General features: G+C 43.5%; 1 pseudogene; it reads right to left on the bottom strand.

The window, feature by feature from the left end:
• Nucleotides 1-1,780: 1,780 nt before the first annotated feature.
• Nucleotides 1,781-25,997, bottom strand: LOC141768502 (uncharacterized; annotated as a pseudogene).

The following is a 25,997-nucleotide window of genomic DNA, read 5'->3' on the forward strand; positions in this document are numbered from 1 at the left end:
CGACTAACACTCTCACAACCTGCCGTCTGTCAGATGGCGAGGGCCTCTTACCGCTCATAACCGTAGACAGCAACTCCGGAGGCCAATAACTTTATTTTCTCTTCTGGAAGACTCGGGACTGTGGCCTGGATGATCTCCAAGATCCGTGCACCAGCGTCGTCAGACATTACGCTAGGGATGGGACAGAATGATGCAATGCAATTACAGACAAGCCCAGCATACTGTATTCTGGAAAAGGGTAATAGTCTGCCAGCTCTCCATGTTCAATACAAAAGTATTGTGCTGTTGAATTCTCTTTTATTTCAAAATGGTAATTCGGGTGGGGTGCCCTTTACCCTCCCGTCCAACTGGGAGCCCCCTTGGGAGCTATTGGACGGCAGGGTGAAGGCCCTCATCCACTCAGATATACAATATCTTAATTCTTATGGAGCTCTTCCGGAAAGAGTGGATCCTCTCTCTGGAGGATAAAAAATCCATCCAGAAATTACAAGAAAATCCAAATATAGTCATCAAACCAGCGGATAAGGGGTCAACAATAGTCATTATGGATAAACAACAATGTACCATAGAAGCCAACAGGCAACTTAATAACCATAAATATTATAAACCCATCCAGGGGACTTTCCAAACACAAAAACCCACCACAATCACGTGTACGCGGCATTATACAACAACTTTACCATAAAAAAAATTCTGACGGCTAAAAAACACGATTTTCTATTTGGACCCAACAACCCACGTGATAGACACTGTTTTACCTCCTCCCTAAAATCCATAAAGATACACATACCTGGACGGTTCCCCACGTGGTTCCCCCTGGTAGACCTATAGGCTCTGATTGTAGCAGCGCCACCTACAATATTGCAATTTACATAGACTCCTTTCTTGGTCCCCTCTCCTGCCGGCACAGCCGGTGTGCACGGAGCAGCAGCGCCAGGTAGACCCCCGCAGCAGAGCCCTACAGCAAAAGCTCTACCAGAGAGGCCAGACACACCACCACCCAACGGTACAGATCAGAGTCAGCGCTCTGCACATGTTGACCGTAATCTTTCTTGTAAAATGTCCGGTGTAATCAGTAACACCGGTGTTGTCACAAGTTTATTAACCGGTATACATATATATATACATATATATATATATACTGTATATATATGTACTTATTTATTATATTATGACCAATTTGTCATAACCCAGACTACTAAAGTATATGCAGTATATGTAGTCGATTTTCTATTAACTTTAATTTTTGGACTGATAGTGGTTGATAAAGTCAAATAATACGGCATCAGAGGTAAAATCATTGCTTTCCCGTCGGGTCAGTGTTACAGGAACTCTTAGCCTGACAGTTAGCCTGCCCCGGACCAGGTTAGTTTCCCAGCATCAGTTGCCATAGTAACTGAGGTTGAACTATGTTGAATATGCTTGATGGAACTGGATCAACAGAAGCAGACAAAAACAATAATGGGTACATATCCGTAATAAATCATTCTCAATTCAAGGCTCACATACTCTCTTTTTGGTGCTTTTGACCATATCTATGGCTCGGGTGTGTAGCCTTATTGCATGGAGCAGATTAATGACCAATCATTAATTAAAAGCAAAATATAATATCAGAATGCAACTTTATATTCAATTAAATTATTCAATTTAGAACGCCACCCAATTTAGGAAAAACCTCAAACTTTGATATTAATCAGTTAAATCTCATAATCTCAGGGATACTACAGTGTTCTTGGGGATAGAGTGCAGTCATTGTAATTGTTTTATATACACACACACATCAAATAATCAAGTGTTTATTTAAATAACTACATGACTAAACTACTAACAGAAAATAAGTGAATAAATGATCAAACAAAAGGAAAAAGGAATAGAATGATAAAGGATGAATGAAGAGATACAGTGAACACAACGATGAACATTACTCATTACATATTACTCCTCCCATGTAATAAACTATATTGATTCTTTTAGTTAAATTTATTTCACAGGATTGATAGTAATTAATTCGATCACATAATTAATTCTTCCCTATTTGACATCTGGGCTTTATCTGCTGCAGAATGGTACCAAACACCTATATGATATAAACCACTGAATAAAACCTGATCAACGGAATTAAAATGAATTAACCAATTACACAACATAGATAAACCTTGTTATCATAACATTTAGGTATACAAACACTACAACAGACAGGCCTATATATGTAGATATACAGTATATGTGCACTAATTATACAGTAAATGAAGGGATATGATTGATCTCAACATGTGGCACAGATCTGTCTAGATGAGAGCAAGAGGCAAAAGGGAAGGGGTCGCTCCCATGAAGCAGACAAGTCGGTGAGACTGGGCCTCAGGGGGATACAAGTTACTAACAGTACAGTTAGAATTCAACTTAGACAACATAAAACACATGAACACACATGTAACAGTAATATAGGGTCAATTTGTGTATGGTTCACAAACAATGTTAAAAGGTGTAATACACTTTAAGTAGATTAAAAGCATATATTAAAAATATAGGACTAACTGAGGCATTAGTGTGCACCTGAATTTATGTTTTACATCTCCAGGGACCTTTAATATGCATATATAGAAATAACATGTCTGTAGGATGGCAAGATCTAACCAAGTAATTAATAGAAAGGGAAGGTTTTGATCTACAACCTTTAGTCAGTGTAACTTCTTTGGGCTTAATTTGTTATTTTTGCAAGAACAACTTGTTTGCTTATTAGCATGAGTATTTGAGTTATATAAATTGAAAATGACTGACATAGATAAACTAAAACAGTTCAGTATCACAGATGTGGATTTGACCTCTAACAGGAATGTCTAATCTAAGAAATGAAGGGTCCACAGATGAACAGGGGGAGGGATTAGAGACCGGCTCAGTATTTCTATTAAAGTACAGGTGAATTTGCATTAAACATCAGTTTCATTTAGTCTTCTTCACAGTTTGGATGTGTCTCTGTTTATGTGACTGTGTGTGAGCCACCCAAAGGAATGCAATGCAGGTTGTAAACCAAGGAGGAGGAGGTCATAAAACCTACTTTGGATATTCATATTGTTTCTCCAGTTCTGCTTGAGAGCTCCAACCTGTACAACAAACATTGGTTCTTTTCAGATGATTAGTTAAACGTAGCATATTAACTAATGTACATGTAATGGCAGAATTAGTTTCATTCTGATTCTCATCAGTTCATTGTGTCTTACTGGTTGGTCTTCACCGCTTCTCTGAGTCTTTGGGAAGAACCAGATGTCAGGGCCTTTAACCCATAATTCAATAAACAGCTCAAATGGTCAGGATGGGTACTAACAGCCCGGAACACACCAGGAACATCAGGAGCGCGTGGCGGCTGAGTTACCTATTGTTTTTTATTTCGGCGTCCGTGTTAACAGGTTAGAGTAGCCACAATGCCCGCGTGAGCTCTTCTAAAGAGTAGAGGTCTTGCCTATTTTTGACGCGTGCCGCACGCGTCTCACAGCAACAACAAACACTGAAAGTGATCTATTGACTCTATATTGACATCATACCAGCAAGATTACTACAGTTTCGATGTCAAGACATCTGTAGAATATGTCACAGACAGTGAAGGTGATCTATTGACTGTATATTAACATCATACCCGCTACATTACTACAGTTTCGATGTCTATCTGTAGAATATGTTACGGAGAAAAAGTAAAGACTTCTTTTTAAATCAACACTTCCTGTTTTCATTTCAAAATAAAAGCCTTCAAGTGTTTTTTCTGTGGACAGAAATCCTTCATTTGTTAACACAATGCTTTTATTCTGAAATATGAGCAGTCAGTGCTGTGGAACTTGCAGTGACTTGGAGAGCTCCATGAAATGATAAAGTATGGGGTTTAAATCAACGCTTCCTGCTTTCATTTAGAAATAAAAGCCCTCAAGCGTTTTTTCTGTGGACAGAATTCCTTCATTTGTTAACACTTATTCTGAAATATGTGCCGGACAGTGTTTTTAGAACATGAAGGAATATAGTACGGAGTTTTAATTGTGGATTATTGCTATTATTTACAAATAACCACACGTTTCTTAACCTTTCTTGGTCTAAAATAAATATAAATTATATTTATAATGAAATGAAATGGCCATTAAAATGCAAACTCTATGTAGAAAGAAAGGGTTGACAGCAGCAGCAGAAACGCTGCACATACAGCTCAAATGCAGCTGGTGTGAACGCCCGACACGTGTATCACGCAGCCGCCACGCGCTCCTGACGTTCCTGGTGTGTTCAGGCTGTAAGTCGTGTGGTTGTTTCTCCTCTGTGAGCTTAATCAGGCTGGTTGTAAATTAGGAATCTCACCACTTAGTGTCCTGAGAGGTCCGGTAAAGTTTCTGGTAAAGTTTAACTGACTGAGTCAGTTAATTTGGAAAGTTGTAGGATGCTCGAGCAGCTGTCCCTGATATCCATGTTCTGCACTAGTCCTTGTTTCCCTGAATCTCTATAACAGAGCTGTGATCCATAGTCACAAAGGATTCATTCATGGGAAATACGTCAGGTTGAAACAAACCACAATTTTCCTTTAAGATTTTTAAAGTTTTGTGGTTGGTTCTCCCTCCTTGCGATTTGAAAACAATTCAGCCTCATAACGGAGTCCCACTGGGAAGTTTCTGGTGGTCCAAGTATGTAGTCATAGCCACGAAATCCGACATGAATTCACTGTTGGTCAGCCTTCAATGTGGAGAGAAGCTCAGAATATAACAACACAGCTATCAGGGCATGGGGAGGAGGCAGAAGGAAACGGTTAGCTAGGCTCTAAAAATGTGTGAAGATGTGTGTGGACTTTAAGGCTATCAGACCGAGAAAGAGTTTTACCACATTGGTCACACCAGTACGGTTTCTCTCTAGTGTGAATACATTGGTGGGCTTTAAGGATACCATTCTGAGAAAAGGTTTTACCACATTGGTCACACCAGTACGGTTTCTCTCCAGTGTGAATGTGTTGATGTGTTTTTAGGTTGCCGGATCGTGTGAAAGCTGCCCCACATTCATCACAGCTGTAGGGTTTCTCTCCAGTGTGCATGCGTTGATGTGTTTTTAGGGTACCTGATGTAGTGAAAGCTGCTCCACATACATCACAGTTGTAGGGTTTTTCTCCAGTGTGAATGCGTTGGTGGACTCTAAGGCTACTCCCCTTAGTTAAAGTTTTCCCACATTGGTCACAGCTGTGTAGATTCTCTCCAGTGTGAATGCGTTGATGTGTTTTTAGTTCACCTGATGTTGTGAAGGCTGACCCACATACATCACAGTTGTAGGGTTTCTCTCCAGTGTGAATGCGTTGATGTGTTTTTAGGGTACTTGATGTTGTGAAAGCTGCTCCACATACATCACAGTTGTAGGGTTTCTCTCCAGTGTGAATGCGTTGGTGGACTCTGAGGCTACTCCCCTTAGTGAAAGTTTTCCCACATTTCTCACAGCTGTGTAGTTTCTCTCCAGTGTGAATGCGTTGATGTGTTTTTAGGGTACTTGATGTTGTGAAAGCTGCTCCACATACATCACAGTTGTAGGGTTTCTCTCCAGTGTGAATGCGTTGGTGGACTCTGAGGCTACTCCCCTTAGTGAAAGTTTTCCCACATACATCACAGTTGTAGGGTTTCTCTCCAGTGTGAATGCGTTGATGTGTTTTTAAGGTACCTGATGTAGTGAAAGCTGCTCCACATACATCACAGTTGTAGGGTTTCTCTCCAGTGTGAATGCGTTGGTGGACTCTGAGGCTACTCCCCTTAGTGAAAGTTTTCCCACATACATCACAGTTGTAGGGTTTCTCTCCAGTGTGCATGCGTTGATGTGTTTTTAGGGTACCTGATGTAGTGAAAGCTGCTCCACATACATCACAGTTGTAGGGTTTCTCTCCAGTGTGAATGCGTTGGTGGACTCTGAGGCTACTCCCCTTAGTGAAAGTTTTCCCACATTTGTCACAGCTGTGTAGTTTCTCTCCAGTGTGAACTCTATGATCGATCAGTCCTCGTCTTCCTCTCTGTTTCTATAGCAACAGACAAACAGCGAGAGCGAGAGCGAGAGCAAGAGCAAGAGCGAGAGCGAGAGCGAGAGCGAGAGCGAGAGAGAGAGAGAGAGAGCTAGTCAGTGAGATGCCATGGTGGAGCGACCCATCTAGAATCATAAAGAACATTTAGAACATGTCTGTGGAAAATAACCCACAATGTTCCAGTAATTCAACAATCATAGGCACCAAGAAACACAAATAAGAAACTTAATAATACATAAAGGAAATATAATTTAAGGCAAATTGATCAACTAAAACAAGAACAACTAGAAGGGAAACTGAGAAAAGAGTGAGTTTGACAGAGGCCTACATAGAAAAGAAAAAGTCTAGACAAAGGGAACAAAGACAAGAAAGACAAGTTTTGACCTTGTGCTTTATTAAACAGACATTGCCACCACAGTGATTATTTGTGCATACTGTATGTGTTATGATAACAACCAGCCGTGATCATGTCAGTGCTCGGATTAACTTCTTCACCATTCACCTCATAAGTGTAAAGTAGTCTTTAAATACTGACATTTTGAGTGAACAACCCTTTTTGAGACTTTATCAACGGTTCAGTTATTGGTCCCTGATCCCAGGGTGGTACCCCGTTATTATTAATGCTTATTAATAATGTCATTATTACCAATAATTTTATTTATATTAATTACCTTTAATATTTGCTAATAACCTAACCTGGTTCTACCTAATCCCAACACATCGGTGCCCCGTGTGAGGCTATCTAATACCAGATTTATTGCAATATTTATATTGTTTGCATTATTCATTTTTTCGGAAATTTTGATTTTTGAAAATTAATTTGCACACAATTTGCCAAGCATATAGTCAGTTGTGGTTTGTGGATTGCTTCAGTGTGTACTAGTGGTTAGTTCTTTTCCTTTCCTTTCTGCTTCAAATAGCAATTTGGCTTGCTGTTTGGTTTTGAAATACCTAAAACACTAACATAGCTATTACTCACCAGACGGGCTGAAGTCACCTCATTAACATCCTGATAGGATAAGAGTAACAACAGCCTTCAACACTTCAGGTCGAAGCCTCTCACCTGTGCATTTACAGCAGCCTTCCATTAAAACAAAGACCACAGGGGTTGCCTTTTACTAGCTAAGTAAAATGAGTATCGAAGAGGCCCGGTGAGTCAGGAGCCGATTTCCCCAGGAGCCTCCTCAAGCTCTCCTCACAGGATAGAAAGAACCTTAATAGCTTTTATGCTACCACTTGCGATATTAAGCTGGCAGAGCAAGTGGATTATATCAACCAGCCGACCGGGAAACCACAGAGCACCATCCCGGATGTGCTCAGTCAAATAGTCCTGTATGATCGCAAAGCACAGAGCATCGGACACAGCTCGCTCAGCTGCAGAACAGCCACCAAGCGGCGGAGTAGGAGGTTTTGGCCAGCCAATTTGAGATCTTCAGAGCATGGGAAGATCGTGCCCGGTCAGGCGAGGAGACTGACATTCTGTATGAACAGCTTCAGGTTGCCGAGCGAAAAGCAGAGTCCAGGCAAGAAAGAGCTCAGGACGGCCAGGTAAGTACAGCTGCTGACCTGTTTTCTCGAAGAGTCACCTAACACTGACACTGAGACGGGTTCTGTTTCTGGCCCATTCGACCTAGCCGGACTTCCTCCAACCTCATCACCCTCGACAGCTACCGGGCACCAGTAACGGCCCACCCAGGGGACACAGGTTCCTTACCTTTCAGAAGTGCATCCCAATCCATCCTGAGCCGCACCACCTTGCAGTTTGACCGGACGCCATCCCCACCCTGGAAGGTCGGATTATTCTCAAAGCATGAGTGGCTCTAGGCTGGAAGAATACGACTAGAAACGTCCATCGCTTCATGGAAACACTCTCACCAGAGACCTAAGACTGCTACTCATTACTCTCTGTCAAGCCCTGCGAGAAAAGTATTTGTCGTACAAAGACTAAGCTTCTGCCACTGTCTGCGCTTTCACTGTCATGGACAAAAGCATGAACCTCTGAGAGATTATTACAGGGACACAATGTCCCGGGTCTGGAGTAGGATTCAGATTCAGACAACTTTATTGATCCCAAGAAGGGCAATTCAATTTACAGTTTACTCAGCTACCACAGCTTAGGAACATACTTTTAAGTCTTTGTTCCTGCACAACCTCCATGGAAGTGTGCGTTACGACGTCACTATGCACAGTAGGTCAAACAATCTTAACATACAGGAGATCAGGAAGTATGCGCACATGGCATGGGAGACATATGTGCACCCTGCTATGAGGTACGAGGACAATACCAGAGTCCTGTGGATTCAGACCTCAGAAAGTACCTTGCTTGAAGGCAACGAAAAGCCTTGGGCTAGGATGAATGCCACGGCAACACCACAGGGGGCGCCGACCACCTCGCCAGCAGGGTAGTGGTAGCTAAGGCCACTTCCAGAAACAGACCAGACCAAGGCTACAAAGTACCTTCCCACCAAAAAGAAAGGTTCAGTTTCAGTGTAACCCCAAGCAAGAAGGTAAGTATAAATGTAAGGTCCCAAACCACCCCAGAGGGGAGGATTTGCAAGAACTTGAAAATCTGATCCGAAGATGCTTTAAGGAAGGGGTACAACAGTTTGGAACGGCCGGTCAACCACCAGTGCTGCCACACTCTCCAAAGAAGCCCGACGTCAGTCCTCCGTCAACATGACCGGTGACTTCCACTGCTACGGTTTACTTCGTAAGCTGGGGAAGGGAACTAAGGGAGCCCACAACACTTCCTGAGACCGCCAAACCTAACATACCACATCCTTTACCCTTGACCTTCTTGGGCGACCATGTTCGCAAGGGTAACGCCTGACGCATATACACCTCAGTAGTCATAGGGGCCTGTATCAGCACCCTTCCTCTGCTTCTGAAATAAGCTTGGTGTGTTCCAGCAATTAGGCAGAGGTTGCTAGAGCAATGCTCCTCCTCAGTAAGCCGTTGCAAATTGAAACCTGCAACATAAGCATTACCAGCTACACACAGTCGCCCATCACAAAACGCGCTTGGGTTGGCATCACTCTTGAGGAGATAACTCTCTAGCATCCCATTTACATTTGTACTCTTGATACAAAACCCTTGCTCGTCGGTCAGGACCTCTTAGATCGACTGGCCCCTCTCATTGACCGCCACCGTGGACACATTTAGGCTCAGGTTGATGTCCCGAAGCCACTTGGTCCTGCAGGCAGCTGGCCAGTCCCAGATGGACAAGTCGCTGTCATCCAGGGGTGCAGAGGACCCCTACCGATGCTCATGCCTCTCCCAGAGCCTGATCCTGGCTCTGACCTGTCCATGCCACCCACTAGCCTGCAGCCGCCTCGGGTTGGCAAACCAAACTCGTTTCATGATCACAGGTCTTTTGTTTGCTCGCTGAAAAACACAAATTAGGCGCTGTACAGCCCACGTGTGGTCAGAGGCGTGCACCTCAATGGCACTGTGATCCCAAACATGCTCCTAGCACTCTGGTCCCAGAGGTCCGCTGTCAGCCAAGACCTGTACCATGATTGGTGTCAACAGAATCCTCCACCAGCCTTCGCACAGCGAAGCCACAGCCTTCTTTCTGCGGAATTACCGCAGACTCTCTGACAACTGGAGTATGTGCCCTTCCTGTACAGATTGGGAAGAAAAAGGTCATGCATTTTGTGAGTGTAGTTCCTCAACTCCACCCCCTGGTCTTAATAGAAGCGGACTTTCTTGTCAGGCTTGGCGCCCAGCTGGACACAGTCAACAAGGTTCTGTGGTCCCAGGCTAGTGCCGAAAGCCATTCCCTGACCACTGAACCAGCTACGTGCCACCTGATCCAGGGGTGGACTGGGACTGAAATCCAGCCCGGGACTTTGAGATGGAGAGGGTCTTTATGTGAGCGCGCGCCTAAGGGCATTTTTTGGCAGTTTTAACACTGATACAGCCACCCCAGCTGCCACCTCAGTATATATTTATAAAAAGTTGTGCTGGTCAGAAATTCGCAAGAGCGAAACTCCAATGTCAAGTGAGTGCAAGTGAATGCAGCAGCAACAGCGCCGTTTTCTACCGGCCCCAGCAGCTTTCTGTACAGCTACTCCCTGTCCCGGACGCACACGACTGCTCATGACTTTTTTTCCTCCTAAATGTGTGTGTAGGGTTGCCAACTTCCACTAGTAGAAATATAGAACGGCTGATGATGGATGGTGGCGGGTTGTTTTGTGTTCAGTAATAGTTACTTGTGTTACTAAGGCTATAACTAAAAATTCATTCTGCTTCTGATTTTTGGGTGTGCCAGCTGCCTCTCTGGGTGGCAAAGGCACACCCTGGCACACCCGTGGCTACACCATAGCTCTTGAGGCCTCAGTAGGCTACATAACTACAGTACATTGTGCACAGAAACCTGCAGGTAAATGTCTGTCTGGCCTTGAATGAGGTGTCTCAACATTTAGGAAAATACACTTTTATTGATCATGATAAGTTAACTGTTGTCTTATCAAACAGTGTTAATTTACTTAAATGCAATGACATTTTCAATGATAAAATAACTTACGTTTATGACGTTTCTTTAAGGGAAGGCGATCATAATAATATATAATGTTAATATCTCTGAGGGAATCTGTCAAAATTGTCTTATAGATCGACAGCTTTTGTGTGTCATGGTGGCCCTAATGCACGAAGAAGAAAACAATCGGTGCATGTTCTCATGTCCTCTTGCCAATTTCAAGTTTCCAATACAGATTTGTTGTTCACAATGTGGCATTATCAAGAACTCCTAGCAAGCATGTTGGTGCTGTGGGAACCAACGCACGGGCATCCATCACAGGGACATCCCACATCAACATACATGGACGAACTGACGAGAGATGCTGGAAAGCCCATTTGAGGACAAACAGCACTCGTGGACTCATCATGACACATTTTGTTAGATAAAAAACGTGTGGGGGAAGCCTCTGATTATGGAGGAAATGTGCTGCTTTAATGACACGAGTCAGTGCTGCCTACTAACCCAGAGTTTAAGCGCTGCTCCGGTTACGGCGGTCACGCTCGCTGCCCATGCTCCAAATATTCCCTGTTGATTAATATGCTTATAGTTTGCTGTCTGTAACGTTACTGTGCGACACTCAGGTGAAGTTGCAGGACTGTTTTCCCTTCAGCAAATGATAATCCTGAATCAGTGATCAGCATTGCTTGCTTCATTGTTGACATCTAACCGCTGCATGTTGTTATAATCGTTGTGCTGACATCAGGTAAGTGAAAAGATTCTTGTTTATATGCTTTACTCACAGGGGTGTGAATTGACCTGGATATGAAGCGTCTGTAGCGCAAAATAATATAATGTTAGTTTCTAAAGAGATAAGACGGAGCCCTCTCTTCTCCTCTCCTATAAAACATTCTTCAGCGGCGGTCGTATTTTATCAGCGGTGCTGCTGCTGGCATATAGAGGAAACACTGGTGAGGCTGCAGGTCGTATCCCCGCGGACCCTCCACCGCTTTATTCTTTCTCCCTTTGGCTTTTATTTGGTTTCGGATATGACATCACGTTACTCAGACTACACAATAAAAGCGGTAACTTCCTTCTACCTGCACAGGTGTCATTTCTCACAGGTTTCAGTTTTGTGGGTAAAAACATCATTTTTATGTCCTTTAAACAGTAATTTATTCAGTTATTGACTATTCCTTGTGTCTTTAGTGCCGTTATGAAGCCATGAAGTCATGAACACTGACCTGAACATCGGTGGTATCAGAAGATGAGCCTGCTGCTGGTCTTCTGAGGACCTTGTTGCTCCACTGGTCCAGGTTCTGCTGGTCCTCCTCCATTTCACTCTTGTAGTGCTCCTGGTCCTGGTCTCTGTTTCAGAAAGTGTGATTAGTGTTTTATTTCCTCATTCATTCAGGCCGTATCGAAGGTTTACTGTGTGTCAGATATCAGTTTGTTACTCTGGACTGTCTAAAGTGACTCTTTTATGTGCTGTCAGTCATTTCTTTGAACATTCAAATATCACACAGCATCAAGTGGCCCTCAGCTCAGAATCAAACCTCTGCATGTCCTTCTTCTTTATAACACTGTGACTCTGAATACAGACAGCTGTCAGTCTGTTAGAGCAGCTCCATTAAAATCTTTATTGCTCATAATGTGTAATCTGTTTAAACAGTAAAGATCAGTATGAAGCTCAGACACATAGGATCAATGAATAATGATCTCTATCTGGTCTCACTGATGGAACATAACTCCTCTAATATTGTAGATGATCTGTTAATAGTGAGCAGGATGGTGGTGCAGCTGCAGAAGTTAGAAAGAGACTTTTTTAAATAGGCTGCGTATAGTCTGAACGGCTTTTAACAGCATTTCACTGACTGTTTAAATTTACGACATTTTACTTACTGTCATGTCACATTAAAGCTGAATAAATCTATCTAAATGTAATGTAGGCTACAGTCTAATACAGTCACATTCACCACTTTATCGTCTCATAAGGAAATGTCAGTCTGCTAAAAGATGAGTTCATGGACAACACTGAATTAAACTTTATTGTGTTATTGACACTTTTTAAAGAGAAATGTGCACAGTCAGCATATACATGCATTAATATCTCTACGTGGATTCAGATGGAGGCTCTGCCTCTTATTTACCTGTTGCCATGGTGAATCGTAGTATCAGAGCTCCATTGATGACGGCTGTTTTCATCCTCACATCTGATTGAACAAACTCTGATCAGCTGTTCTGGAACCGAAAACTTTTCCATCTCAGAGTTTGTTAAAGCTGCTTTCTGAAACGGGCTCCTGGTCCTGGTCTCTGAGATCCAGCAGGTCTCCACTCTGACTGCTGGACTGTGTTGTCCTGGACTCACACAGAGATATTCAGGTCCTGCTGTCTCCTCTGGTTTTACTCTCATCCACGTAGTGCTGATAACATGGTCCATGTTAGCGTGAAAACAGCTGCGGCTCTTCTCTTGAGGAATGCTCTGGTTTCCATGGAAACTACCAAAGGTCACATAGAAAAGCCTCAATGTGTGTGATCTGGTTAAAGAGACAGGTTTGGACCAACTGTTTGGAGAAACACACTTCCTGTTCTACACATGTTGAGGATGATTGTAGAAACGAAGCAAAGCGACTGAGACAAACTGAGAAACTCCTCTCAAACTGGACTAAAACACAAAGGAACCGGAAGTTCAATCAGATAACAGGAGCACACATTAAAGTGAGCTAAGGCTAACGCTAGCAGTTAGCCACACAGCAGCTAGCCGAAGCTAACAGGCTAACTAGCTGCGTGCTAACGCGATATTCAAGTTGATTTCCGGCTCAAAGCAACATTCTTAAAGTGTTTACCTGAGTGTGTGCGGGTTCACCTGCAGCTCTGCTGCCTCTAAACGGATCAAATCTGCTCGTCAGCTAACGAAACAACTATCCCGCCGCCAGTCAGAGATCACAACCAGACAACCACACTTCCGGTTCAAGTACTTCCGGTCCGGTTTTTCACTTCGAAGTGAAAGAATGTCGCCACCTGGAGGTCAGGAGGGAAACCACAGGTATACATAGGATTTTACTAATCAACGTTATTATATTCAGTGTTGGAATGTAACGAAGTACATTTAGTACTTTTGTACTGTACTTAATTCAAGCTCCTTTTCTTCAGTATTTCCATTTCCTGCTACTTCCTACTTCTCCTCCACGACATCTCAGAGGGAAATATTGTACTTTTTACTCCACTACATTTATCTGACAGCTTTAGTTCCTTTACAGATGACAGTTTGTCATCCCCTTCCTGTCCAGTGAAAACCACGTATCTCCAGATGTGTTGATGTTGAATGTTTGTGGTAAATCTGTTTTATAGGACCAGTTGTTGGAATCCCTTAAGTTGCACACCCATGGGCCTGCTGCCTTGACTCATTAGGGTGGTCAAGGGAGCGATGGCATCTTCTGGGTTGTCAAGTGCGTGCCCTCTTTCCTCTGTGTTTCGCTGATAGGCCCAAGACACCTCCAGAGGGTTCGGCAGTGATTCACGGCATCCCAGGTTCACCCAATGATATATATATTTATTTATTTATTATATTATGACCAATTTGTCATAACCCAGACTACTAAAGTATATATATGTAGTCGATTTTCTATGAACTTAATAAAGTCAAATAATACGGCATCAGAGGTAAAATCATTGCTTTCCTGTCGGGTCAGTGTTACAGGAACTCTTAGCCCGACAGTTAGCCTGCCCCGGACCAGGTTAATTTCCCAGCATCAGTTGCCATAGTAACTGAGCTTGAAACCTTATATTCAATTAAATTATTCAATTTAGAACGCCACCCAATTTAGGAAAAACAGGGAAAACCTCAAAATGTAATATTAATTAGTTGAATTTCATAATCTCAGGGTTGCTACAGAGTTCTTGAGCATAGTGTACAGTGATTGGAGTTGTTTTATATACACACAAACACATCAAATAACCAAGTTCTTTATAAATTAAGTGTTTATTTGACTAACTACATGACTAAACTACTAACAGAAAATAAGTGAATAAATGATAAAAAAAGGAAAAAGCAATAGAATGATAATGGATGAATGAAGAGATACAGTGAATACAACAATGAACATAACTCGTTACATATTACTCCTCCCATGTAATAAACTATATTGATTTTTTCCGTTAAATTTATTTCACAGGATTGATAGTAATTAATTCGATCACATAATTAATTCTTCCCTATTTGACATCTGGGCTTTATCTGCTGCAGAACGGTACCAAACACCTATATGATATAAACCACTGAATAAAACCTGATCAACGGAATTAAAATGAATTAACCAATTACACAACATAGATAAACCTTGTTATCATAACATTTAGGTATACAAACACTACAACAGACAGGCCTATATATGTATATATACAGTATATGTGTTAACAACATGAGTTAGAATTCAACTTAGACAACATAAAACACATGAACACACGTAACAGTAAAAAAGGGTCAATTTGTGTATGGTTCACAAACAACGTTAAAATGTGTAAGTAGATTAAAAACACATATTCAAAATATAGGACTAACTGAGGCATTAGTGTGCACCTAAATTTCTGTTTTACATCTCCGGGGACAGGTTAGAGCAGCCACACTGCCCGCGTAAGACGCGCGGCTCGGCTGCGTCTGTTCTGGAGAATTGAGGTCTCGCCTATTTTTGAAGATTGCCGCGCACGTCTCACAGCAACAACAGACAGTGAGAAGTGATCTATTGACTGTATATTAACATCATACCCACTACATTACTACAGTTTCGATGTCCATCTGTAGACTTTTACGGAGATGAAAAAAAGTAAAGACTTTTTAAATCAACACTTCCTGCTTTCATTTCAAAATAAAAGCCCTCAAGCGTTTTTTTCTATGGACAGTATTCCTTCACTTATTAACACAAGGCTTTTATTCTGAAATTTCAGCAGTCAGTGCTGTGGAAATTGCAGTGACTTGGAGAGCTCCATGATTTGATAAAGTATGGGGTTTAAATCAACACTTCCTGCTTTCATTTAGAAATAAAAGCCCTCAGGCGTTTTTTTCTATGGACAGAATTCCTTCATTTGTTAACACAAGGCTTTTATTCTGAAATATGTGCCGGACAGTTTTTTTAAAACATGAATGAATATAGTACAGAGTTTTAATTGTGGATTATTACTATTATTTATAAATTACCACACGTTTCTTAACCTTTCTCGGCCTAAAATAAATATAAATGATATTTATAATGAAATGAAATGGCCATTAAAAGGAAAACTCTATGTAGAAAGAAATGGCTGACAGCAGCAGCAGACACGCAGCTGAAATGCAGCTGGTGTAAACGCCCGGCGCGTGTATCACGCAGCCACCATGCCACACAGCCGCCACGCACTCCTGACAATCCTTGTGTATTCAGGCTGTAAGTCTTGTGGTTGTTTCTCCTCTGTGAGCTTAATCAGGCTGGTTGTAAATTAAGAATCTCAACAATTAGTGTCCTGGGAGGTCAGGTAAAGTTTCTGGTAAAGTTTAACTGACTTGAGTCAGTTAATTCGGAAAGTTGTAGGATGCTCGAGCAGCTGTCCATGATATCCATGTTCTGCACTAGTCCTTGTTTCCCTAAATCTCTATAACAGAGGTGCTGAGTGAAAAGTTAGCGTGACCCAGAGTCACAAAGGATGCATTCATGGGAAATACGTCATGTTGAAAACAAAACCACAATTAATGGACTTTAAGGCTATCAGACCGAGAAAAAGTTTGACCACATTGGTCACACTAGTGCGGTTTCTCTCCAATGTGAATGCGTTGGTGGACTTTAAGGTGACCAGACCGAGAAAACGTTTTCCCACATTGGTCACAGCTGTACGATTTCTCTCCAGTGTGAATGAGTTGGTGGGCTTTAAGGATACCATTCTGAGAAAAAGTTTTCCCACATTGGTCACACCAGTACGGTTTCTCTGCAGTGTGAATGCGTTGGTGGTCTTTAAGGGAACTATCCCGAGAAAAAGTTTTCCCACATTTGTCACACCAGTACGGTTTCTCTCCGGTGTGAATGCGTTGATGTGTTTTTAGGTTGCTATCCCGAGAAAAAGTTTTCCCACATTGGTCACAGCTGTACGGTTTGTCTCCAGTGTGAATGAGTTGGTGGGCTTTAAGGATACCATTCTGAGAAAAAGTTTTACCACATTGGTCACACCAGTACGGTTTCTCTGCAGTGTGAATGCGTTGGTGGTCTTTAAGGGAACTATCCCGAGAAAAGGTTTTCCCACATTTGTCACACCAGTATGGTTTCTCTCCAGTGTGAGTGCGTTGATGTGTTTTTAGGTTGCCATCTCGAGAAAAAGTTTTCCCACATTGGTCACACCAGTACGGTTTCTCTCCAGTGTGAGTGCGTTGATGTGTTTTTAGGTTGCCTGATCGAGTGAAAGCTGCCCCACATTCACCACAGTTGTAGGGTTTCTCTCCGGTGTGAAAGCGTTGGTGGACTCTGAGAATACTCCCTTTAGTGCAAATCTTCTCACATTGGTCACAGCTGTGTAGTTTCTCTGCAGTGTGAATGCATTGATGTGTTTTTAGGTCACCTGATGTTGTGAAGGCTGACCCACATACATCACACCAGTACGGTTTCTCTCCAGTGTGACTGCGTTGATGGGTTTTTAGGTTGCCGGATCGAGTGAAAGCTGCCCCGCATTCATCACAGCTGTAGGGTTTCTCTCCAGTGTGAATGCGTTGATGTGTTTTTAGGGTACCCGATGTATTGAAAGCTGCTCCACATTCATCACAGTTGTAGGGTTTCTCTCCAGTGTGAATACGTTCATGGACTCTGAGGCTACTCCCCTTAGTGAAAGTTTTCCCACATTGGTCACAGCTGTGTAGTTTCTCTCCAGTGTGAACTCTATGATCAATCAGTCCTCGTCTTCCTCTCTGTTTCTATAGCAACAGAGAGAGAGAGAGAGAGCGAGAGAGAGAGAGCGAGAGAGAGAGAGAGAGAGAGAGAGAGAGAGAGAGAGTCAGTCAGTGACATGCCATGGTGGAGCGACCTATCTAGAATCCTAAAGAACATTTAGAACATGTCTGTGGAAAATAACCCACAATGTTCCAGTAATTCAACAATCATAGGCACCAAGAAACACAAATAAGAAACTTAATAATATATAAAGGAAATATATTTTAAGGTAAATTAATCAACTAAAACAAGAACAACTAGAAGGGAAACAGGATGTCGTTAACAATTGAAATTAAGAAAAGAGTGAGATTAACAGAGGCCTTCATGGAAAAGAAAAAGTCTAGACAAAGGGAACAAAGACAAGAAAGACAAGTTTTGACCTTGTGCTTTATTAAACAGAAATTGCCACCACAGTGTTTATTTGTGCATATGTGTTGTGATAACAACTGGTCGTGATAGTGTCAGTGCTCGGATTAACTTCTTCACCATTCACCTCATAAGTGTAAAGTAGTCTTTAAATACTGACATTTTGAGTGAACAACCCTTTTTGAGACTTTATCAACGGTTCAGTTATTGGTCCCTGATCCCAGGGTGGTACCCCGTTATTATTAATGCTTATTAATAATTCATTATTACCAATAATTTGATTTATATTAATTATCTTTAATATTTGCTAATAACCTAACCTGGTTCTACCTAATCCCAACACATTGGTGCTCTGTGTGAGACTATCTAATACCAGATTTATTGCAATATTTCTACATAGTAATCCAGAATTATCAAGTTTGCATAAATTTTTCGGAAATTTAGATTTTTGAAAATTAATTTGCACACATTTTGCCAAGCATATAGTCAGTTGTGGTTTGTGGATTGCTTCAGTGTGTACTAGTGGTTAGTTCTTTTCCTTTCTGGTTCAAATAGCAATTTGGCTTGTGTCCAACGACCTAGCCTTGCAGGATGCAGTCGCTGGCCTCCTCAAGCTCTCCTCACAGGATAGAGAGAACCGTAATGCTTTTATGCTACCACTTGCGGTAATAAGCTGGCAGAGCCAGTGGATTATATCAACCAGCCGACCGGGAAACCACAGAGCACCATCCCAGATGTGCTCAGTCAAATAGTCCTGTATGATCGCAAAGCAAAGAGCATCAGACACAGCTCGCTCAGCTGCAGAACAGCCACCAAGCGGCGGAGTAGGATTACTCTAGCCTGCGAAGGGAGGTACGGGCCAGCCAATTTGAGATCTTCAGAGCATGGGAAGCCGAGTGAAAAGCAGAGTCCAGGCAAGAAAGAGCTCAGGACGGCCAGGTAAGTACAGTTGCTGACGTGTTTGTCGAAGAGTCACCTAACACTGACACTGAGACGGGTTCTGTTTCTGGCCCATCTGGCCTAGCCGGACCTCCTCCAACCTCATCACCCTCGACAGCTACCGGGCACCAGTAACGGCCCACCCAGTGGACACAGGTTCCTTTCAGAAGTGCATCCCAATCCATCCTGAGCCGCACCACCTTGCAGTTTGACCGGACGCCATCCCCACCCTGGAAGGCTGGGGATTATTCTCAAAGCATGAGTGGCTCTAGGCCCTCATATACTGACGAACGGTACACCCCGCATAGCTCGTGGCCTCACCGTGACCGGACTCTGTCCCTTTTGTGAAGGGGGAACAGTTGCCCTTGTTGTTATGGCGACCCAAGCGACTTTGAAGTTTCGGATGACTCAGGCGGTCCGTACCCGCCCCGAGAACAAGGCCTGCATAACAGTCAGATTGAGACCATTGTAAGAGATATAGAGCGCTTCAATTTACAGTTTACCCAGCTACCACAGCTTAGGAACATACTTTTAAGTCTGTGTTGACCGGTGACTTTCACTGCTACGGTTTACTTCGTAAGCTGGGGAAGGGAACTAAGGGAGCCCACAACGCTTCCCGAGACCGCCACACCTAACGTACCACACCCTTTACCCCTGACCTTCTTGGGCGACCATGTTCGCAAGGGTAACGCCTGACGCATATACACCTCAGTTGTCATAGGGGCCTGTATCAGCACCCTTCCTCTGCTTCCGAAATAAGCTTGTTGTGTTCCAGCAATTTTGCAGAGGTTGCTAGAGCAATGTTCCTCCTCAGTAAGCTGTTGCAAATTGAAACCTGCAACATAAGCATTACCAGCTACACACAGTCGCCCATCACAAAACGCGCTTGGGTTGGCATCACTCTTGAGGAGATAACTCTCTAGCATCCCATTTACATCTGTACTCTTGATACAAAACCCTTGCTCGTCGGTCAGGACCTCTTAGATCGACTATCACCTCTCATTGACTGCCACCGTGGACACATTTGGGCTCAGGTTGATGTCCCGAAGCCACTTGGTCCTGCAGGCAGCTGGCCAGTCCCAGTTGGACAAGTCGGCTTCATCCAGGAGAGCAGAAGACCCCTACCGATGCTCTTGCCTCTCCCAGAGCCCGATCCTGGCTCTGACCTGTCCATGCCACCCACTAGCCTGCAGCCGCCTCAGGTTGGCAAACCAAACTTGTTTCATGATCACAGGTCTTTTGTTTGCTCGCTGAAAAACACAAATTAGGCGCTGTACAGCCCACGTGTGGTCAGAGGCGTGCACCTCAATGGCACTGTGATCCCAAACATGCTCCTAGCACTCTGGTCCCAGAGGTCCGCTGTCAGCCAAGACCTGTACCATGATTGGTGTCAACAGAATCCTCCACCAGCCTTCGCACAGCGAAGCCACAGCCTTCTTTCTGCAGAATTACCGCAGACTCTCTGACAACTGGAGTATGTGCCCTTCCTGTACAGATTGGGAAGAAAAAGGTCATGCATTTTGTGAGTGTAGTTCCTCAACTCCACCCCCTGGTCTTAATAGAAGCGGACTTTCTTGTCAGGCTTGGCGCCCAGCTGGACACAGTCAACAAGGTTCTGTGGTCCCAGGCTAGTGCCGAAAGCCATTCCCTGACCACTGAACCAGCTACGTGCCACCTGATCCAGGGGTGGACTGGGACTGAAATCCAGCCCGGGACTTTGAGATGGAGAGGGTCTTTATGTGAGCGCGCGCCTAAGGGCATTTTTTGGCAGTTTTAACACTGATACAGCCACCCCAGCTGCCACCTCAGTATATATTTATAAAAAGTTGTGCTGGTCAGAAATTCGCAAGAGCGAAACTCCAATGTCAAGTGAGTGCAAGTGAATGCAGCAGCAACAGCGCCGTTTTCTACCGGCCCCAGCAGCTTTCTGTACAGCTACTCCCTGTCCCGGACGCACACGACTGCTCATGACTTTTTTTCCTCCTAAATGTGTGTGTAGGGTTGCCAACTTCCACTAGTAGAAATATAGAACGGCTGATGATGGATGGTGGCGGGTTGTTTTGTGTTCAGTAATAGTTACTTGTGTTACTAAGGCTATAACTAAAAATTCATTCTGCTTCTGATTTTTGGGTGTGCCAGCTGCCTCTCTGGGTGGCAAAGGCACACCCTGGCACACCCGTGGCTACACCATAGCTCTTGAGGCCTCAGTAGGCTACATAACTACAGTACATTGTGCACAGAAACCTGCAGGTAAATGTCTGTCTGGCCTTGAATGAGGTGTCTCAACATTTAGGAAAATACACTTTTATTGATCATGATAAGTTAACTGTTGTCTTATCAAACAGTGTTAATTTACTTAAATGCAATGACATTTTCAATGATAAAATAACTTACATTTATGACGTTTCTTTAAGGGAATGCGATCATAATAATATATAACATTAATATCTCTGAGGTAATCTGTCAAAATTGTCTTAGAGATCGACAGCTTTTGTTTGTCATGGAGGCCCTCATGCATGAAGAAGAAAACAATCGGAGCATGTTCTCATGTCCTCCTGCCAATTTCAAGTTTTCAACACAGATTTGTTGTTCACCATGTGGCATTATCAGCGATCGGCCACTGGAAAGCATTAATGCAGATCTCATGATCGTATATTTTTACTGAATATCGGTCAATATTCATTGGCAGTAAAACTTTATTTAACACTATGATGGTTAAACTGTGTGTGTGTGTGTGGGGTTGGTATCCAGCAAGCTCTGCCCTCTGCAGCGTGAGCGCGCATCCATGGCGTGCACGCAGACGAACGTCTTTCAACCGGTAACGGCTGGAGGGAGATGAGCAGCGGTCTGCATGAGACGGGGGCGGCTTCACCCACAGCTGCTTTCTCCGTGCGCTGTCGTTTTTTCATTCAGAGAAAATGACTTTCCTTTTCCCGTCATGATATCTACTGTATCTGAACGCAGCATCAGCCGCACGTATCCAATCGGAGAGCAGACGGTCTGTGAGGTGAATTATCACGACGAGAGAAAGTAAAAAACTAAACAGAAATTCAACTAAAGTTAGTCTAACCTAGTTTTAAAATGTTTTTTCAGATGTTTTCATGTATGAAAAGAGCCCAAATGAACACTTTAGGTGGACTACTGGATTACTATCAGCAAATTATTTAAACAGCGTTTGTAGAGGAATGATTATTGTCCCGAGCTGTTTGATCACTATCAGCTGTTTGATCACTATCAGGGGTTGATCACTATCAGGGGTTGATCTCTGTAATATTGATCTACTGTTTATACTGAAAATGAGGACAGAAGCAGCAGGTTAAATTACTGTTCATTTAACTTGAATAGAAGTTGGTTTATTATATTTTTTGTTAAATATTAAACTGCCTTGTATCTTGAGAACTGAATCAGCAGGTCCTGAAGCTGCACTTTTTATTGTTTTCTAATAAAAGCTGTATGTATTTGCCATTAATCGTTGTTTACTTGTTTATATCCATAATTAATTTATCCCTGATTCCCTCACAAGAAAAACTTTGAGGAATCCTGACCTGCTCTGTCCAGTATCAGATATTTATTTCAGTCACACTGACTGAAGTTTTGGCAAAAAAAGTTACTGTATCGATTTCAAATCATTGAATCGTATCGTATCGCTCTAGATGAGCCAAATATCGTACTGAATCGTATCGGAACCATGGAAATCGTATCGTATCGTTGTAAAAACGTATTGTTACACCCCTAGAAGCATCTGTAACGGAAAATAATATGTTAGTTTCTAAAGAGATGAGATGGAGCCCTCTCCTCTCCTCTCCTCTCCTCTCATATAAAACATTCTTCAGCGGCGGTCGTATTTTATCAGCGGTGCTGCTGCTGGCATATAGAGGAAACACTGGTGAGGCTGCAGGTCGTATCCCTGCGGACCCTATCAGCGCTTTCTGCTTTCTACCTTCGGCTTTGTTTTGGTTTTAAACGGATATGACATCACGTTACTCAGACTACACAATAAAAGCGGTAACTTCCTTCTACCTGCACAGGTGTCATTTCTCACAGGTTTCAGTTTTGTGGGTAAAAACATCATTTTTGTGTCGTTTAAACAGTAATTTATTCAGTTATTGACTATTCCTTGTGTCTTTAGTGCCGTTATGAAGCCATGAAGTCATGAAGTCATGAACACTGACCTGAACATCGGTGGTATCAGAAGATGAGCCTGCTGCTGGTCTTCTGGGGACCTTGTTGCTCCGCTGGTCTAGATTCTGCTGGTCCTCCTCCATTTCGCTCTAGTAGTGCTCCTGGTCCTAGTCTCTGTTTCAGAAGGTGTGATTAGTGTTTTATTTCCTCATTCATTCAGGCCGTATCGAAGGTTTACTGTGTGTCAGATATTAGTTTGTTACTTTGGACTGTCTAAAGTGACTCTTTTATGTGCTGTCAGTCATTTCTTTGAACATTCAAATGTCACACAGCATCAAGTGGCCCTCAGCTCAGAATCAAACCTCTGCATGTCCTTCTTCTTTATAACACTGTGACTCTGAACACAGACAGCTGAATGGCTTTTAACAGCATTTCACTGACTGTCTTTAAATTTACGACATTTGTTGAAGTAGCTGAAATAAAGTCACTGAATGCTGAGTAGATGTCTACTATTTAAAATTTACTCTATTGAACCTTTAAATCACCAAACACATTATTACTGGATCACACTGGGAGCTTACTGTCATGTCACATTAAAGCTGAATAAATCTATCTAAATGTAATGTAGGCTACAGTCTAATACAGTCACATTCACCACTTTATCGTCTCATAAGGAAATGTCAGTCTGCTAAAAGATGAGTTCATGGACAACACTGAATTAAACTTTATTGTGTTATTGACACTTTTTAAAGAGAAATGTGCACAGTCAGCATATACATGCATTAATATCTCTACGTGGATTCAGATGGAGGCTCTGCCTCTTATTTACCTGTTGCCATGGTGAATCGTAGTATCAGAGCTCCATTGATGACGGCTGTTTTCATCCTCACATCTGATTGAACAAACTCTGATCAGCTGTTCTGGAACCGAAAACTTTTCCATCTCAGTTTGTTAAAGCTGCTTACTGAAACGGGCTCCTGGTCCTGGTCTCTGAGATCCAGCAGGTCTCCACTCTGACTGCTGGACTGTGTTGTCCTGGACTCACACAGAGATATTCAGGTCCTGCTGTCTCCTCTGGTTTTACTCTCATCCACGTAGTGCTGATAACATGGTCCATGTTAGCGTGAAAACAGCTGCAGCTCTTCTCTTGAGGAATGCTCTGGTTTCCATGGAAACTACCAAAGGTCACATAGAAAAGCCTCAATGTGTGTGATCTGGTTAAAGAGACAGGTTTGGACCAACTGTTTGGAGAAACACACTTCCTGTTCTACACATGTTGAGGATGATTGTAGAAACGAAGCAAAGCGACTGAGACAAACTGAGAAACTCATCTCAAACTGGACTAAAACACAAAGGAACCGGAAATTCTCCACCATCAACCGCCTGCCCCGCCCCATTGCCCCCCACCCCCCCCCCACCCCTGCCTCTGACCGCTGCACCAAGTTCCGAGATTTCTTCCAGGTTGATGCCATCTACCAACAGCTTCCGGCGCCTCACCCCACTCCTCCACATACACCACCGCCAAAGGTCAATGCTCCCTCCACTGCACCCCTGGCCCAGCCCTTTCTATCCTCCTTCGTCCCTGTGGATGCTCATCAAGTGGCTAAACTAGTCGCCAAGGCTAAGGCCTCTACCTGCTCCCTGGACCCCATGTCCACAGCCCTGATTAAGGCATGTCTGCCCGCCCTGTGCCCTACCACGGTTAACATCATAAACTCCTCCTTTGAAACTGGTACGGTCCCCTCCAGCTTCAAAATGGCCTCCGTCAACCCCATCCTCAAGAAGCCAGGTTTGGATCCTGAGGACCTAAACAGCTACCGGCCGATCTCCAACCTTCCTTTAATCAGTAAAATCCTGGAAAGAGCAGTTGCCGCCCAACTCCATCAGCATATGTCCAACCATGGGCTCTATGAACCCCTACAGTCTGGATTCAGACCTCACCACAGCACAGAGACTGCCCTCATCAAAATCACTAACGACCTCATCGCAGCTGATTCTGGCCACATCTCCATCCTCGTCCTCCTTGACCTCTCTGCAGCTTTTGATACAGTCTACCACTCCATCCTCCTCAACCGTCTATCTGACCACCTAGGACTCACCGGAACAGCTCTCTCCTTGTTTCAATCATATCTCTCCAATAGAAAACAGTTCATCACCATCAGTGAGTCCAGCTCCTCCCCAGCCCCAGTCAACCAAGGTGTGTCTCAAGGCTCTGTACTTGGACCCCTCCTCTTCATCATCTACATGCTCCCCCTCGGTCAGATCATCCGCCACCATGGTCTCAGTTTCCACTCCTACGCCGACGACACACAGCTCTACCTCAGCACCAAGCCATCCACAAGCCACAAAGCCCTGGACAGGCTCCAGTATGTCCTGAACTAAGCTGCCAGGGTTCTCACTTTCACTGGCTTCCAATTAAGTCCAGCATCACCTATAAACATTCTCACATACAAATCCCTCCATGCCCCTCAGTACCTAACCGACCTTCTCCACCCCTACACTCCATCCCGGAAACTACGATCCTCTGACACTGGTCTGCTCTCCACCCACCGCGCCCGGCTGAGATCATTCGGCGACAGAGCCCTCAGCGTCGCTCTGGAACGCTCTCCCTCCTGAAATAAGAAATGCTTCATCCCTGGACACTTTCAAAAAACACCTCAAGCACCATCAGTTCATCAAGGCCTCTGATCTCAGCTGAGTCTTCCTACACATCACTCTTTTAATTACCGAGCTATAGTTTCTCCTCTGTTATTTATTAGTATGATTATCTGTGCCCCCTTTGTAAAGCGTCCTTGGGTTTCTGAAAGGCGCTATATAAGTCCAATTTATTATTATTATTATTATTAAAGTGAGCTAAGGCTAACGCTAGCAGTTAGCCACACAGCAGCTAGCCGAAGCTAACAGGCTAACTAGCTGCGTGCTAACGCGATATTCAAGTTGATTTCCGGCTCAAAGAAACATTCTTAAAGTGTTTACCTGAGTGTGTGCGGGTTCACCTGCAGCTCTGCTGCCTCTAAACGGATCAAATCTGCTCGTCAGCTAACGAAACAACTATCCCGCCGCCAGTCAGAGATCACAACCAGACAACCACACTTCCGGTTCAAGTACTTCCGGTCCGGTTTTTCAGCTTAAAGTAAAAGAATGTCGCCACCTG

Source organism: Sebastes fasciatus, chromosome 5 (genome assembly GCF_043250625.1).
Source record: "Sebastes fasciatus isolate fSebFas1 chromosome 5, fSebFas1.pri, whole genome shotgun sequence".
Classification (NCBI taxonomy): domain Eukaryota; kingdom Metazoa; phylum Chordata; class Actinopteri; order Perciformes; family Sebastidae; genus Sebastes; species Sebastes fasciatus.